At 40.7% G+C, this 16725-nt stretch overlaps 1 pseudogene; it reads left to right on the forward strand.

The window, feature by feature from the left end:
* Window positions 1-5657: 5657 nt before the first annotated feature.
* On the forward strand, window positions 5658-6985 carry LOC118633554 (annotated as a pseudogene).
* The last annotated feature ends 9740 nt before the right edge of the window (window positions 6986-16725 follow it).

Raw genomic sequence — 16725 nt, forward strand, 5'->3', positions numbered from 1 at the left:
ACGTATCTTGGTTGCGGTTTGTTCCCAGCCCTTGTCAAGTCTTGCAGGAGGCAACCAGTTGATGTGGCTCTATCACATCGATGTTTCTCTCTGTCTCTGTCTCTCTCTCTCCCTCCCACTCTATCTAATGATAAATAGAAAAATGTCTTCCAGGAAGAATAAAGAAAAAAAGAAATAGAACACAGAGTAATTGTAAGTCCCTATTTTCTCTGCCTAGGATTCTAGTGTGGGAGCTGGGGTGGAGCAAGGATGTGTTTGATTGTCCTAGCTTCTCCAATTGGAGTTTTCTTACTGTTCACCTTGCCTGTTGCTGGTGGCTTCATCCACCAGGGGGCATGGGGTACCCCTGGCGCAGCTCTCATGGTTGGTAGAATTCAGATTCTTCTAAACTTTCTCAACATTATTGTACTGAGATAAATAATGCCCCCACACCGCCAGTTAATGTTCTCCCAGAACCTGTGAAAGTAACATTATTTGAAAATAGGGTCTTTGCAGATGTAATCAGTTAAAATGAAATCATTCTGGATTTGGGTGGACCCTAATCCAATGACTGGTGTCCTTATAAGAAGAGGGAATTTGTACACAGACACATACAGAGGACAGATGGCCATGTGAAGGTGGAGGCAGAGATTGGAGTTATGCTGCCATAAGCCAGGGAACACCAAGGATTGTTGGCTACCACCAGAAGCTGGAAGAGGAAAGGAAGGATTCTTCCCAAGCCTCCAGAAAGAGCATGGCCCCGCTGGCACCTTGATTTCAGACTTCTAGCCTCTAGAACTGTGAGAGAATAGATTTCTGTTGTTTAAGTAACCCAGTGTGTGGGGATTTGTTAAGAAACTAATGCAAGCAGGAAGCTTCCCAGCACCATCACCCCAATACCACCCCACCTACCCTCACCTAGCACAGCTACATGAACCATTTTTTTTTCTCTCTCTAAATATGTGGAAGAGTAAGTGCAACACTTCATTTTTATTTAGGGTTTATGTGTAAACTACTATTCTGCAACCCTCAAAAAGAGCCATTAAATGAGTAAGTGGGGAGATAACTACATTTCAATAATTCCATATTTTGCTTTAAATAAATTTTTCAAACTAGGTACACACACCTGCATGAGTATACATAAACACACACATCGCTTCAAAATCCTTTTCTTCTTCAAAATCTGAGGGTTGAAGTAATAGAGCCATGCCTATTTTTACACTTTGAAATGCCAGTTCTTACAATAAACTTACAAGTTACCTTGCCATTTCTTTCTTGGTAACTTATCTTTGGCTCTAGCGTTTCGAAGAAAGATGGATCTTTCCTTGAGGACTACTCTTCAATGGAATTTTCTGGACCTTTCTAATTTGCATGATGAAGCTTCTTTCATGTAAACAAATTTGTAGTTTCCTTGTGTCCCTGATGCTAGTATAGATAGAAATGGTCTTTCCTGTTTCTTCTAGTGCACCCTTTCTTTATGAATTTCTTCTATGTATTTGGTTTTCTTTCTCTCTTCAGGGATATTTAGACATCCTTGAGTTTCTGGGCTTCTAAACGTGATTTTGCTCTTAGCCTCCTATGACCCTTCTTTACTCTTTACACCACATTTTTTGCAGAGCTTCAGTGTTGCAACTTGTCTCATTTTTTAGCAATCATGGTTTAGTTCTTTTAAACATATCAACTCATTCAAGCCTCCTTCAGGAGTTGTGTTGCCTCTCTGGTAACTTGTTCAGCTGGTGTTACAGAATTGCTTAATTGTATCAGGGTCACTGCATTTACTTAGATTTGTTCATTGTTTTCTAAACTTACACTGGGGGATTATTGATCTTCTTTTTATCAGATGCTGCTATTGCTTTTCTGTTATAGTAACCAGGAGGAGGAATGTGGGCCTGTTTTTAATTCACCTTCTTCAAAGAAGTTCCCTATTATCTTTATACCTTTTGTGCCAGTCAGAACTCTTGCTCTTGACATCTCTTCATTTCCTTAAGATTCTTTTCACACAACAAATGTCTCACTTGCAAGTTTAATTTTGCATGAATCTTGGATCAATTTTTTTGTTCTAAATAAATTATTCAGTGTTATACCAACAAAAATAGTATATTTACTTCTTACAATAGCTAGCACAATATTGTCTATTTTTTTTTCTTTATTGATTTTTAGAAAGGAAAGGAGAGAAAGAGAGAGAGAGAAACATTGATGAGAGAGAACATCAATTGGCCTCCTCCTGCATGCCCCTCACTGGGGATTTGGCCCACAACCTGGGCATATGCCGTGACCAGGAATCAAACTGGCGACCTCTTGGTGCATGGGTTGATGCTCAACCACCGAGCCATACCGGTCAGGCTATCTTGTCTACTTTTATCTAATGTCTTAAAACTTTTCTTCTTAAAGTATTACATTTATTAAAGAAAATTTATATACACTTTTCTATTAGAACTATTAATCTTGTATACACTTTTCTACTAGAATTACTATAAACATTTCTACATGTTATTATAGGTATGTGCATAAACTTTAAATGGCTGGATAATAGTCTTAAAGGCAGTACCTTTCCCCCATAGTTAGACATTTTATTTATAGAGTTAGTGTGTATTGTTTTGGTCTGCTAAGTACCCTTTCCTTCCTCTTCTGCTAATTATACCCCCTCAAACACCTTTCCTTTGGAAAAAAATTCCCTTCTCTCACACGTGGCTCAGGTGGTGTTAATCTCAGTACTTTGCCTCCAGTGTCCCCCAACCTCCAGTCCCAGTGACAGGTGAGTGCATGCCTCAGTCCTGGTTAATCTTAATTCCTGTGCTAGTTTGGACCCAGTCCTAAGGGCACTCTTGTGACTCCAGTCCTTCCCAGGTTATATTACTTGGAATGCATTTGCTGCTAGTGACAAAAGCCTAGCTAACAATGGCTTAAACCTCAAGGACACTTATTATTTCACTTACTTAAGAAGCCTAGAGGTAGAAATTGTTACAGGTTGATTGGTGTCCCCATAAGCATGTTCAAGTCCTAACCCCAGTACCTGTGAATGTCCCCTTATTTGGAAATAGGGTCTCTGCAGACATCATCAAGCTATGATGAGGTCATTAATGTGACTGCTTCCCTTATAAGAAGAGGAAAACCCATGTGAAGACAGGGACACACAGGGAGAGGGCCATGTAACAACAGAGGCAGAGACTGGCGTGATGCAGCTGCAAGCCAACAACAACTAGGATCTATGGCCACCACAAAAAGCTAGAAGAGGCGAGGAAGAATTCTTCCCTATGAGTTTCAGAGGGAGCTTGGCCTTGCCAAAACCTTGATTTTAGATTTCTGGCCTCCAAAACTGTAAGAGAACACATTTCTGTTGTTTTAAGCCACCCAGTTCATGGTAATGTATTATGGCAGTCCCAGGAAATTAACACAGCAATTCATTAAGATCCCAGGAACTACACAAGAAACAAAAAGAAAATCTGTCATCATAAGTACACAGAGATGAGCTGGACAATAAAGTCAGAGGACATGTAAGCTAGTACTCATTCATTCAAATTTTTTTTTTTTTTTACTAAACGCTTACTATGTGCCAAGAACTGCAAAGTGGCAAAAGGATTGACCAAATAATGCAATGCACAAACTTTGCTATGATCACTATTATTATTATTATGGCTCTTAATAGGTGTGACCATTTATTGAATACCTAGTATATCCCCAGCCCTGTGCTTGATGCCTTCAAGACATTATCGCATTCAGTCATCTCAGCAATCTTGTGAAATATTGTCCTGATTTTCTCCATTTCTAACAGAAAACTTGAGCTCTCAACCAATGACACATTTTAGGGACCGTTGAGTTAAAAAGACTGATGCAAGAGAACCTAGCGACAGCCATCTGCACCTCAATCGCTGGAAAAAGCACAAATAGTTCTCTTTATTGTAAATGCATGAAAGACTCACATCAGGTTCATCTGGCAGCTGTGGGTATGGCTCAGGATTTTGGCTTCTGCATGACTTCACACCATGGGATCTTAGTCTGTGTCAACAATCAGACATTCTCATAGTAGCTTCCTTTTGTAGGTCAGCACAAAGACCGCCCTTCATTACCTGAGAGTCTCACAGTTTACACTGACATTTTAAATAGGAGCCTGAAAGTTTCCAGTCCTCAGAGACTGATATAGCCCAATGCAGGTTTTGGTTAACATTGTTTTATATATGAAAGAACCAATTAGAGGTGTTTTTTGAGGTGGAAAATGAGTCAAGGATGTTTATGCTTAAGAGCTGAAGAATGTTTACTGAACTATGGACAAGCACACTGTTAGAGGAGATGTTGATTGGAGCCTCTCCAAAATAGGCCCCTGTTTTAATAAAGGAATAAATGGAACCCTACACAATAGAGACTCTCTGAAGTACTGCTCTCAAGAAACAAATTTAAACAGCATTTTTCATGCTTGTTTGACCTTGTATCTATCCCTTTACTGCTCCTATTAATGTCTTATAGAACAGTGTATGTAGGACATCACTTACAAAATTCTGCATTAAAACACATTGTAAAATTGCCCAGGAGGTGCTCACATGGAAGTAACGAGCGGGATAATGGTGTACAGCATTTCAAGAAGGTTCTAACCACATTTTGCAAAGTTTAGGTGAAGGCTCATTTGTAGAAGGTGGAGTCCTCAATGATGCCAAACAGGTATGACCATATTGTTTATTTAAAAAATATGTTTTTATTGATTTTTTTTTTTTTTTTTTTTAGGGAGAGAGAGATAGAAACATCCATGTGAGAGAGAAACATCAATTGGCTGCCTCCTGTACTCTCCTTACTGAGGACTGAGCCCGCAACCCAGGCATGTACCCTGACGGGGAATTAAACCAAGACCTCTCAGTCCATGGGGTGACACTCAATCTACTGAGCCACACTGGCCAGGCTGACCATATTCTTTTTGTTACAGAATTGTAAATTTAAAAAAAAATTATCTTGTATTGAGACTTTTTTTTATCTTCTGGTTTGGAATTTTAGCAACTCTAAGACTTTTCAAAAGGATAGCATTTATCTCTCAGAAAACAAACTTCTAAAACCAGGCACATCACTATCCCCTGGTGCAGGTGACTCATAGCCATGGGCTTCAAGTGATGAGGCATAAACCAGAGTCCTTAGATAGACATAGCATTTCTTCCCCTTTAAAAGTGAAGATATAAGTCTTAATATAGTTTAGTGAAAACCACTTAACTAGGCCCTTTGGGAAGCACAGTACTAGGCACGAGAAACAGAGGAAGGCAAAAACACAGCCTCTGCCCTTGAGGGCCTCATAAGTACTGGGAAAGACAAGGACATGATGGCCCATGGGATGAGTGGAGTAGTAAAGGGAAGCCAGGAATGGAACAAGCCACACATGGAGTTTCAAGGGAACTCACTAAGGAGGTGCTAATAGAGCTAAACCTAGAAAGATGAGTGATATTTGTCCAATAAGAGATAAGGAGAGAACACATTCAAAGGCACTGAGGTGAGTACCTGGGTGTGGAAGAGAGGGTCCAGAGCTAGGGGAGGGGGGTTTCCAGCACTAGCTGGATCTCAGCTCTGCTGACTTCCCATCTCTAGGGTTTGACCTTCTGTTTTCAGGACAAATCGGGACAAATTGGGAATTCAGGATCTGTTTGATGAGCTCATTTCTCAAGCCCTAGAACCAGGTGGCTCAGGCATTTCATCAATCTGAGAACATGAGTGAAGACAAGGAAGAGACCTCGTTCAGTATCCTCAGAATTTATGATGAACCAGAGGAGAGGAAGTATAAGCCAGAAAGGCCCAGCATCTCCTCCCAGCGTGGGCATCAAGCACAGTCCCAAATGCATGGGGTGTATGGTATTCCCCAGTGACCCCCAGGATCCCTAGTACAGCATGGTCCAGTTTATCAGGAGATGAGCTCCCTGGCCCTGCAGCAGTGGGCTCTGCAGGCCCTAGAAAGGTCTGAGCTCCAGGCCAGCTGGCTCTCTGAAGGGGAGCCAGGCGAAGAAGCAGAGTTCAGCTCCAGCCTACCAGGATCTGAGTTTGGTCAGCCTTGTCCTCCACCTCCTCCCAGTGAAGAAGTCTGGTCCTTCCTCAGAGTAATTCCTGCCATTGCAGATGAAGTGGTGGTCAGGCAGAGGACCCCACCAGCATCCAGGAAGATTGGCATACCCACCACAACAAGAAAGTCTGTGCCATTGCCATCAGCAGCCCTACTCACCATGTGTATATGTGTGGTCACGGCTACATCAGGGTGTGAGATGAGAGTGCTCAGTACACCTGGAACAAGGCCCCTCAGGCTCAGCTGAACTTTCAGGACCATCAGAACTGTGTCTTCACCTGAAAGCAGAGCCTGATCACTGGGGGGTCTGTCCCGGACCCTGATTCTTGGGAATCTGACACCCACACCCAATGTCAGGGCACATCTGGCCTCCACAGGCCCCACATGCTTCTCTCTGGCCATCTTCTCCAATGCCCAGATCTGCTTGTCTTGTTTCAAATGATTCACTGAAATTTGGTATTTGTAGAACCAAATCTTGATCAGGATGCACAAAGTCTCTGAATATGGGTTCCAGTGTGTCATGGGCAATACATTCTGAGCTGGAGGTGAAGACACCAGTCTGTACTTCTGGGACCTGAGGAGCTTACCAGAAGCTGCAGCAACAGAGTTCACACCACGAGATCCTCAACATTACCCATAACCCAAATGAGGAATGGATGTTAGTGGACCTGAGAACGAGTGATATCATAATCCTGTACACGCACCAGAAGAAGTTTAAGGCTGCCGTACCTGAATACGTCTACCACCACCACGATCTCCAGTTTACCACACTGGATGAATCAGTCCACTGCTTAACTGCACCTTCTCTACAAAGGCTGTTCCAGGAAGAGGAGTCTATTGAAATCCTGTGTTGTGATGTGCCCTCTGACAACCAGTATCTAGTCACAAGCTCCAAGAACTGCTAAAGTTTACCAGCTCTTACACTGCAGGTTGCTTGCTATGGTCCTGCTGGTGAAGACTCAGGGACAGCTAGCATGCTGAGAAGGTGACCTTGAGTGCTGAACAACTTCCAGTGCTTCCTATACCTCCACCTTCTCCACAATGGCAGGTCATCTGTCTGTTTCCCTCCCCCTCAAAAACACTCCTAGCCTGCACTCCCTGTTTTTTTATTGCACAGCTTAGGGCTTTTTTACTTTGTTATTGTTTCACCACTAATTGCTAGGTTTTGGTGGGGAAACTTGCCTTTATAATTAATAAAATAGAAAAGCAAAAACAAACAAAACAAAACAAGAAACAAGGGCACAGAGGCCTAAACAGTGATGGCAAGCCCAGAGACCATCTAGCTCTGGGGCTGAGGCAAGGGGTAGTAGGTGTACAGGGTGGGGGCGCAGAGTGAGAATGAGGCTGAAGGGGTAGGTTGAGGCAGGCTTAGAAAGGGTTGTTGAAAGGGTTAAATGTAATGATACATGTGCTTGACATAAAATAAACATAAATCAGTGTTTGTGTTTATTATGCTGTTGTTATTCATATTGCTATCATTATCTTTGCCATCTGGAAGGATATGCTATGATAATGTGTGTGAAAATGCTTGACAAACAGAAAAGCAGACTATAACAGTTATTATTACCATGCCAACTAATCTGCTCATTACCTGTACACCAGCATCCCTTCACCAGGGCTGCCGGCTGGGCCACCACAAATGTCTGCACAGATGGTGCAGTGGCAGCTACAGGGACACCATCCATTTAGATCAGGGTTGATAGAAATGTTCTAAGTGTTGATTGGAGTGTTGCCCACACAGGTATGTACATACATCAGACCAATGAAACTGTTCACTTACTGTCAATCTTTCTGTGTTTTATGGTTTAAATGTGGCTGTTATAAATGGTGTATGTAGAGAGCTTTTAAATTTAGTCTATCTTTTAACACAAGCATTTAGCTAATTTTTATTTAAATATAATTACTTCTATATTTGGGGTAAAAAGATCTATGCATGGTTAAAAATAAATTTTAAATCACAGCTTAGATTTCAGGTCAAAGCGGTCTCTAGATGGCTCTTGCATCTCTGCTCCAGTCCTGGCATAGAGTCATTTTACTGCAGGTGGAAAGACCTCAAATGACATTTCTCTCTCCATTCGACCAGTTCCCTGCCTCCCCAGGTAAAGAAATGAGGCAGGAAAATGCACTTTGCCCCCAGGTGAGATGTTTGGCTCAATCTATTCCTGAGAACCCCTCTCTCCCCTCAGTGGCCGGAGGTGCTTAGCTTGGCTGATTTGCCAAACTGCCCAGGTTTCAGAATACTTTTTTTTTTTTTTGAAAAGACACTTTCTCTTATACAAAACAACACCTTAGAAAATCCAAGCGATTCATTTTTAACAGATGGTTAAAGTGCTCTAAATCACCAATACTTGCCGGCAGGGCACGATGTAAGACTCGGCTATCACTATCAATCAAGGTAACGGGGTCGCAGTGAGCAGAGTGCTGGACAAAGCGAGAGGCACAAATTAAGGACATTTTCTGGGCTAAGCCCCTGGTGGGCAGGGGCCCTGTCTGGCTAAATTGCTTTGTGCCACACAGAAGAGAAGAAACGAGAGGTATTTTTAAAATATTAGTGATGGTTATGTGCTTGCTGGGGGCCAACCCAAGCGAGCAAAGGCAGGAGCTGACTGTGTGTTTGACAGAAGATTTTCTTGGGGGAACACAGGACCTAAATCCTCAAGCAGGTTGAAATCTCCTGGCAAAGGAATCATGAAGAAAAGACAAGATTTGCCTCTGGGCTTTAAGTGCCGCACATTGATTTGTTTATGATTCTTAAAAGATGTCAGCAACTATTAATGGCTCCAGAACAACTCGGGACGAGTGTCTGTTTCAGAGGGGTGCGTGTAAGCAGCCTCCCAAAGCCAAAGCCCCAAGGAGGCTCACTGTCCCTCTGTTCACCTGCCCAGGCCTCCTCCATCCAAACTGCAGTTTTCTGACTCTGCTGGTGCGGGTTTGAAGAGAGATCACCAAGCAAAGCAGCTGTGTGGGTCTTCCTTTCTCCTTTTCTTCTCTCCCTCTTCCCTTCTCCCTCCCTCCCTCTATTCCTCTCTCTCTCCCCTCTCCTCTCCTCTCTCTCTAAACCTTTTACACTGCAGTTGAACAAGCCCCTGGATAAAGACTTTATCCAAAAACCCCCTCTTTAAAGTTATTTCAAATTTCTCTGCAAGGCTTTCAGAAATCTGTTTGTTTGAGGGCAGAATTAGATGTGACCGGCGTTTTATTGTGACATAAAACCATATTTCTTCCCTGGAAGATTAAAAAATAAAATCGGTTAATAAGAAAAGCTGTCAGCAACAGAAAATGGCTGACATAATCCGTTTATCCTCCGAGCAATAAAGATATTGGTCCTTGGGAGTCTATCCTCTCTCTCATGTTATTTCGCCCAAAACATTATCTTCCCAGCATTCTGATGGATTAAGAAGTCATATGGGAGATAGCAGGGAAATGACAGATACAAAAAAATATATAATATCCTTTCATTTCCCCTCCTCCCTCCACACTCACTCATATTCCCCCCTCTCTTCCTCCCTCTCCCTACCCAAAACACACACACACTTTATTTTCTCTCTTTTCCTTCTCCCTGACACCCTCCCATTTTTCTCACCCTTTGGAAAAGAAATAGATCTTCTTTTACCCACAATTCCAATACTCAGATAATCCTAATAGGGGTGATGATGCAAAGTGGCACCAAAGTGAATTCCTGCTCTACGTGTGTGTGTCCATGTCCCTCGCACACATCTGCATAGACACAGATCGCCAGATGAAGAGATGGACCCTTGATAAGGGTGTCGAACACCTAGAGAGAGTTAAGTGTATCAAGCCACACTGCTAGGTTTTAGTCTAGGATTTCTGACAATAGTATACATTTCAGAAACAAGGCTGAAGGCAGCACAAGTGAAAGGATACAAAAGGAGCTTTGGAGAGGCAACAATGAAACACTCTTTGGGTTTTAGGGGATTGAGAAAACCATTTAAACTAAAAAGCAGATTATTGCCAATTTGTTTTCCTCTTGTCTCAGTTAATAGTACCAATCACCATCTTGGGGAAAAGATTTTTGAGCTCACCCCTGAGAACTCTCAGGATGCTTTCCAACTGCTTTTCAAATAATCCCTAGAACCCCTTCCTGAGATTTGAAGGAGGGATAAGGGGCATGCAAATAGAAACTAAGCAATGTCTCTGAAATGCGTTCTTCCATTGGGATGTTACCCTCTTTTCCACCCGAATTTCATCCCTCTCCTTTCTAACTCACCACTCCTCTCGGGTAAATAACTAGCACCTTCGTCAGTTGTATGAATTTTTTTCAAACAGCTAAATGTTTCAAGTCCCTAGTTGTTTTTCTTGGGAATTTGACCAAATGAGTTTGCTGCTGACAACTGTGCTCTCTTAGGCAAGACGACAGTAAGTTGTAGAAGAATAAATAACAGAGATTGACAGTGAACCCAATAAATAGAAGACTTCTGGAAATGGCTTTCACCGTGTTCCTGAAAGTGGACTATCACATATGCATATATGTACATATACACATATGTTTCAATATGTAAATATCACCTAAAATATACTACTCAATTATTAAGTTTACCATTCCATCTTCACCTTAGTTATCAGATACGAAAAATAATAAAATTTACCGTTTTTCTAGTAGCTAATCCTCAAGTGTGTCTGTGACTGCATTATCCTCATGTGGGTGCCGCAGTGAGAATGGGCAGATTAAGGAGAAGAGAAGAGGTGAGATGAGGGAGGACCATGTGGTTTGGGGATTTCATTCCATAAATTACCTTGTTTCCCCCAAAGCATATGACTGTTTGCAAATGATATATAGAAATACCATCAGGGTTCCAAGGAGAAAATAATTTTAATATCTTTCAATTCATATACTCCTATCTATTCACATCTTTCTACAGCAAATGTCTTTTGGGATTGTAACTTTATATACATTTTGAAAGCCAGTTGCTATATACACCTTTAATTGCATTGTACAAGATATACTCCCATAAAACATTACGGTACCCACTCAAGACAAATATATACATTGTATCACAGCAAAACCTATTTATTTAAATAGCTATAAAACCAGATGTTAAATAAATGTCAGCTATTAAAATGGAATAAATCCATAAACCACATTTACTAAAGCTAAAAGTTTAATTGAAGAAAGGGTTGTTCCTCAATTAAAGTTCTTTAGGGAATAAAAGCTGTTTGAATTTTAAATGTTTGAATGCTGTAGCATGATGCTGAGTGCCTAAAATATTTCTATGTGATAGTGTTATTGATAAAAACCAAAACTCTGAAATAAATTAATTTCTAGTTTGACAATTGACCATGCCTAAAATACAATTCATTTATTACTTCATTGAGTATGTTATTGTCATTGTGTTAAGCCAGGCATCATAAATCATTCTTATGCAAGATTTAATATGGCCACTGCTAGAAATTGACTAGAAATTAGCTTGGAGTTGATTACAATCCCTGGATTATACACTTTGCCTATAATATTTGCTCATTCTTCTTTCAACAAACATTTATTGAGTGTTCACTGAATCAGGTGTTATGCCAGGCACTGGGGATTTGCAAATAAATAGGACAAGCTCACTGCCCTCTGGAATGCCTGTCTGGCAGGAGAGGCAGACCAGAGACAGGCAGCGACACCTCACTGTGATGGGTGCTCTAACAGATGGGTGCTCACACTGCTCATCCCACAGAGGCAGGGGCTCCAGCCCAGGCTAGGGGTGGTGCCATGGACATCCCTTCCTCACACACCACTGGCCGGCTCTGATGCCCAGCAGCATCCTAATTTGGGAGACAGATGCCAGTGTCTCATGCCCAAAGCTCTTCCAGGACTTTTCTGCAGGGGAGTTTAAGCGAGTCCTGGTGGTGAACACACACTGTACCTCCAATGTGGACCTGCCCATCACTTATCTAATCTAGTAGCCCTAAAATAATCACAAACTTAAAATTGGACAGGTTCAATGTAGATACGGATGTTTTCTCCATAAGCACTTTAAAAATTGAAAATTTGCCAGATTATCTTTATTACAAAAATTTCAAAAGTCAAGACATTTCTAATAGTATGTTGTCTCCATCATAGCACTTATAACACTATGGAAATTCTAAATGACCCATATGTCTCCCTCATGGCATTGCGGGGTCCTTGAGAACCAGGATGGCTCGTGGTATGAGGTCTATAAATGTCTGTCCAATTCAATCAAATGGAAATATTTTCTAGTTATTGAAAATATAAGTCATCAAAGATGAAAATAATTCAGTTGTTAAATAACAAAGAGTTACTTTTTTCCCAATGGTTGTCACAGCAAGATTTCTAGGTATTTGGTCTATATAAGTCTTTACTTGGTCACGGAATGGGTTGTTCTATTTAAGGTATTCAGTTTTACAGATTATCCAAAATATTTTATTTGGGTTACCAATTTGAAAAAAAAATCTTAGAATAGATCACTGTACACTAAAACTAAATGGACAAGATTAAGTTGAAGATTCAGGAGGCAGATCACTGTGAAGAACCAAGTGCCACTTGCCTAGAGAGTGCAAATGCCAGATAACAGCATTCTTTCAGTGACTTGTCACTGGAGTAAGACTCTATTTTAAAATCAAACCTAGATTTGTTCAGGTCTACCTGTACTCTTCTGGGAGATGGTTGGTGATTTCTTTTCTTAGGGGATTTCATGGTGGTATGAATTTAATCAAGCATACCTAGTAGTTTAGAGTATGTATATGCGTATATGATTTATTTAAATATTACTATATCTAAAAATTCTACTAAGTACTCATTAGTCTTTGCAACAATGCTCTGAGCTGGGCACTATTATTATGCCGGTTCACAAATAAACTGTGACTTAAAGTTCACTTGTTCAAAGTATAAAACTAGGACTTTGCAGAGCCAAAGCTGGGATGCCTATCTGCCTGACTTCAATGTTCTTTTTCTGATTTACTAGGCCAGACTACCTCCACTGAGCTGATTTACAGAAATATTAGGTAAACCATGTAGAATTTAATAGCTCCTTCCTGGTTGAATAAAACTTGAGAGGAAAATTGGGAATGCAATTCTCAGAGTCTTCACCAAGTGATCTGGCCTTAATTCTTCCTCACCTAGACCTTTCAGGATCTTTGTCATTCACTGTCCTGCTAACCTGCCAGTGCCTCCCCCACAACATGTGTGAAGTCTAAGGTCAGAGAAAGGTGAGTCTTTACAATCTAATCAGTCAGCAAGGACCTGCTATATTCTTAGCTCTCCTATGTGGCATTGGGAGTAAATACGAGTGTTTAGAAAAAGTGTACGGGAGATGCAGTTGTTGAAAAACTCTAGGTCATGGAAATAAGCCAAAATGAGATTATGTGCCTTGTTCTACCACTTTTAGTTAGCATCGTCAAGGGCTTGTAATGGCCTCTTCAGCCCACCCTCACTCTATGCCCACAGTTTATAAATGTCCTGGAGTAGGAAGCTATGCAGAACGCCTCCCTCCACATCAGCTGGTTTGCTGAGGGAGCAAGTCGTGACCAGTCCCCGGGTCTGCTTTTTGAAAATTGTTGCCTGGAGTCTTTCACGCTGTAGTGTTGCCCTATCAGTGATGCTCTGATTATCATCATGTTCATTTGCCTTGTAAGTTACTTATCAGAGAGCTGCTTAGGGAGCTTTCCTTCATCCTTAATTGGAAATAAATTAGTGTGAGTGGATAAGATTGCAGAACGCATGTAGGGCTGTATGGGGTGTAACTTTAGAATACCAAGAAGGATCTTCTCATGTACTGCCCTGGAGCAGTCGGTGGCCAACTTCCCAGCCCCCCAGGAACCATACACACAGAAGGGAGATCTGAGGGGTGAGGAGGGGAAAGCCCCATTGAAACTGTTTGAGACTGGACCTCACTTACCAGAATCCAGATTCACTGGGTTAGAAAGAAATATCAGTTGCTTGAAACTTAGAGTCCAAAGTAATAAGATTCTAGACCATTTTCTTATTTGTAAATATGTCCATATATAAATATATAAAATTAACATATGCAAATATACACAAGAATAATACTCTAATATCATTCAGTGATTTTTTTCATTTAACAATATATCTTAGAGCCCTGGTCGGTTTGGCTCAGCGGTTAGAGCGTCGGCCTGCCGTCCTGAGAGACCCAGGTTCGGTTCCCGCTAAGGGCACGTACTTCGGTTGCAGTTTGTCCCCGGCCCTGGTCGGTTGTGCGGGTGGCAGCCACTCGATGTGTTCCTTTCACGTCGATGTTTCTCTCTCTCTCTCTCTCTGTTCCTCTCTCTCCCTCCCACTCTATCTGAACAAAAAATGGAAAAATGTCCTCGGGTGAGGATAAAAAAAAAAAATTAAAAAAAAACAAAACAATATAGTTTAGAGATCTTTACAAGTCAAATTACACACATCTATCTATCTCTTCTTTTTTTTTTTAAAGTCCATGTAGTATTTCATACTATGTGTGAGGGTTAATTTTATGTGTTAACATGCCTGGGCCATGGGATGCTCAGATAACTGATCAAACATTATTATGAGTGTGTCTTTGGGGATGTTTTAGGATAAGATTAACATTTGAATCAGTAGACTGAGTGAAGAAGACTGCCTTCGCCAACACGGGTGGGCCCTATCCAGTCAGTTGGAGGCCTGCATAGAACAAAACAGTAACAGTAACTCTGCCTGTCTGACTCCCTTTGAGCTGGGGCATTGATTTTTTTCCCTACCTTTTTTGAGTCTCAAGCCTGCTGGCTTCCAGCCTGGAACTACACCATCAGGTCTCCTGGATCTCCGGTTTGCTGACTGCAGATCTTGGGACTTGTCAGCCTCATAATCACATGAGCCAGTTCCTTATAATACCTCTAGAAGCAGAGATTTACATTGGTTCTGTTTCTCTGAAGAACTCTGATGAGTACAGTATGGGTAGGCCATCAGTTCTTTGACCACTCCCCAATTATAGGTCATTTATCTTGTTTTCAATTTGCCTATTTTAAATAATGCTAAGCCCATGTTGCTGCAATGGGTTTATCTCTACAGGAGTGAGTCCCAGAAATGGAATAGCTGGGACAAAATATAAAGATTTAAAATTTTACCTTTTAATCTCTATATTGCAAATTTACCTTCTAAAGAAGGCTTTTCTAGCTTTTCTCACCAACAATATATACAGAGGCTACTTGTCTATACCCACATGTACACTGGATATTAAAAATATTTTTAATTTGATAATCAGAAGAGTAGGAAACACCATGTCATTATTACTTTAAATTGCAGTTACTTGCTTGATTTGCATATACTGAATTACCAATGATATGAGTTTTTTTAATGTCTTCAATAGGCATGTGTATTTATTATTCTATGAAATATTTCACCCATTTTTTTTAATCAGGTAATTTGCATTTTCCCTGCTGATTAGTAGTTGTTCTTTATATGTGATTGACATTAATCTTGTATTTGTTATATAAGTTGCAAATATTTACTCCCAGTCTTTCACTTGTTTAATTATTGTTTATAACATCTTCACAGTGGGAAGGTCACAGAAGAGGGTTGTTTGCTCTGGAGTCAGACAGCCTAAGTTCAAACTTTACTTCTACAGTTTACTCACTATATAACCCTGGGAAAATTACTTAAGCTTTCTAAGATTTAGTTTGCCTTCTTAAAGTAGGGATTAAAGATATACCCAAATCACTGAATTATTGTGAGAATTAAATGAGCATATTATCTAGCACCTTGGAAGTGCTAATTAAAGCAACTATTGTGGGATTTATGGTTACTATGTCATATTAAAGAGTACATTTCAATGTAGTTACATCTGTTAAATGTGAGTTAGAGATCACTTTGGTTGAAAGAAACAGAAAACCAAACTAAAAAATGGCCTCAAAATAACCAAGATATATTATTTCAAATAACAAGATGTCCATAGGTAGGGTTGGCTAATGAAAGTGGTTCAACAATATCAGCAAAAGCTTGGGTTTTCTTTTTTTTCCTCTCCACCCTCAGCATGTTGCATTGGCCCATAGTAAGCTTCCCTCACAGGTACAAGTCAACTATCACTTTAGACATATCACATCTGGATACAACATCCAGTTGAGGAAGAGAAACAGTTTCTTCCTCATTGAGGAGAAAACCTTTCTCAAATTAGACCACCCCTCAGGTCTAATTGGCCAGAATTTGGTCACATGCCCATGTCCAAAACAATTACTAATGAGTAGAATGGGGTTAAATTACTGCCATAGATAAATTAGGACTTATCTCTGAAATATGTAGAGGAAGAATGGATATTAAAAAAACAAAACATTAGCAACTATGTCACTATTAGTATTAAGTGCATAAAATAAAACACTTAAATAAAGAGCATTTTTAAAAAGATAGTTTAGTTCTCTCTCATGTAGTACATAGACAGAGTCAGGCATTCAGCACTGGTACAGTGGCTCCTTCCAAGCTCCTACTCCACCATCCTTAGTTCTGACTTCAGTCTCCAAGGTCACCCCATGGTCCAGAATGGCTGCTGGAGTTCTGGTCTTCATGTCCATGTTCTACTCAGGAAGAAAGAGGAGAAGGAAAAATGGTGCCACTTCTAACTGAGTCAGTCCCTTTTAAGAGATTTTTCCAAAAGCTCCATCTAACAATATCAACATTGAACTGTCTACTTCTATCTTCAAAGGAGGCTGAGAATTAGTCTTTTAACCGGGCACATGGCTGCTGGGACTAAAAGTTGGATTGTACAGAAAAGTGAAATGGGAAGAATGGATATAGGATAAACAATGAT

Source organism: Molossus molossus, unplaced genomic scaffold (genome assembly GCF_014108415.1).
Source record: "Molossus molossus isolate mMolMol1 unplaced genomic scaffold, mMolMol1.p scaffold_m16_p_18, whole genome shotgun sequence".
NCBI classification, from domain to species: Eukaryota; Metazoa; Chordata; class Mammalia; order Chiroptera; family Molossidae; genus Molossus; species Molossus molossus.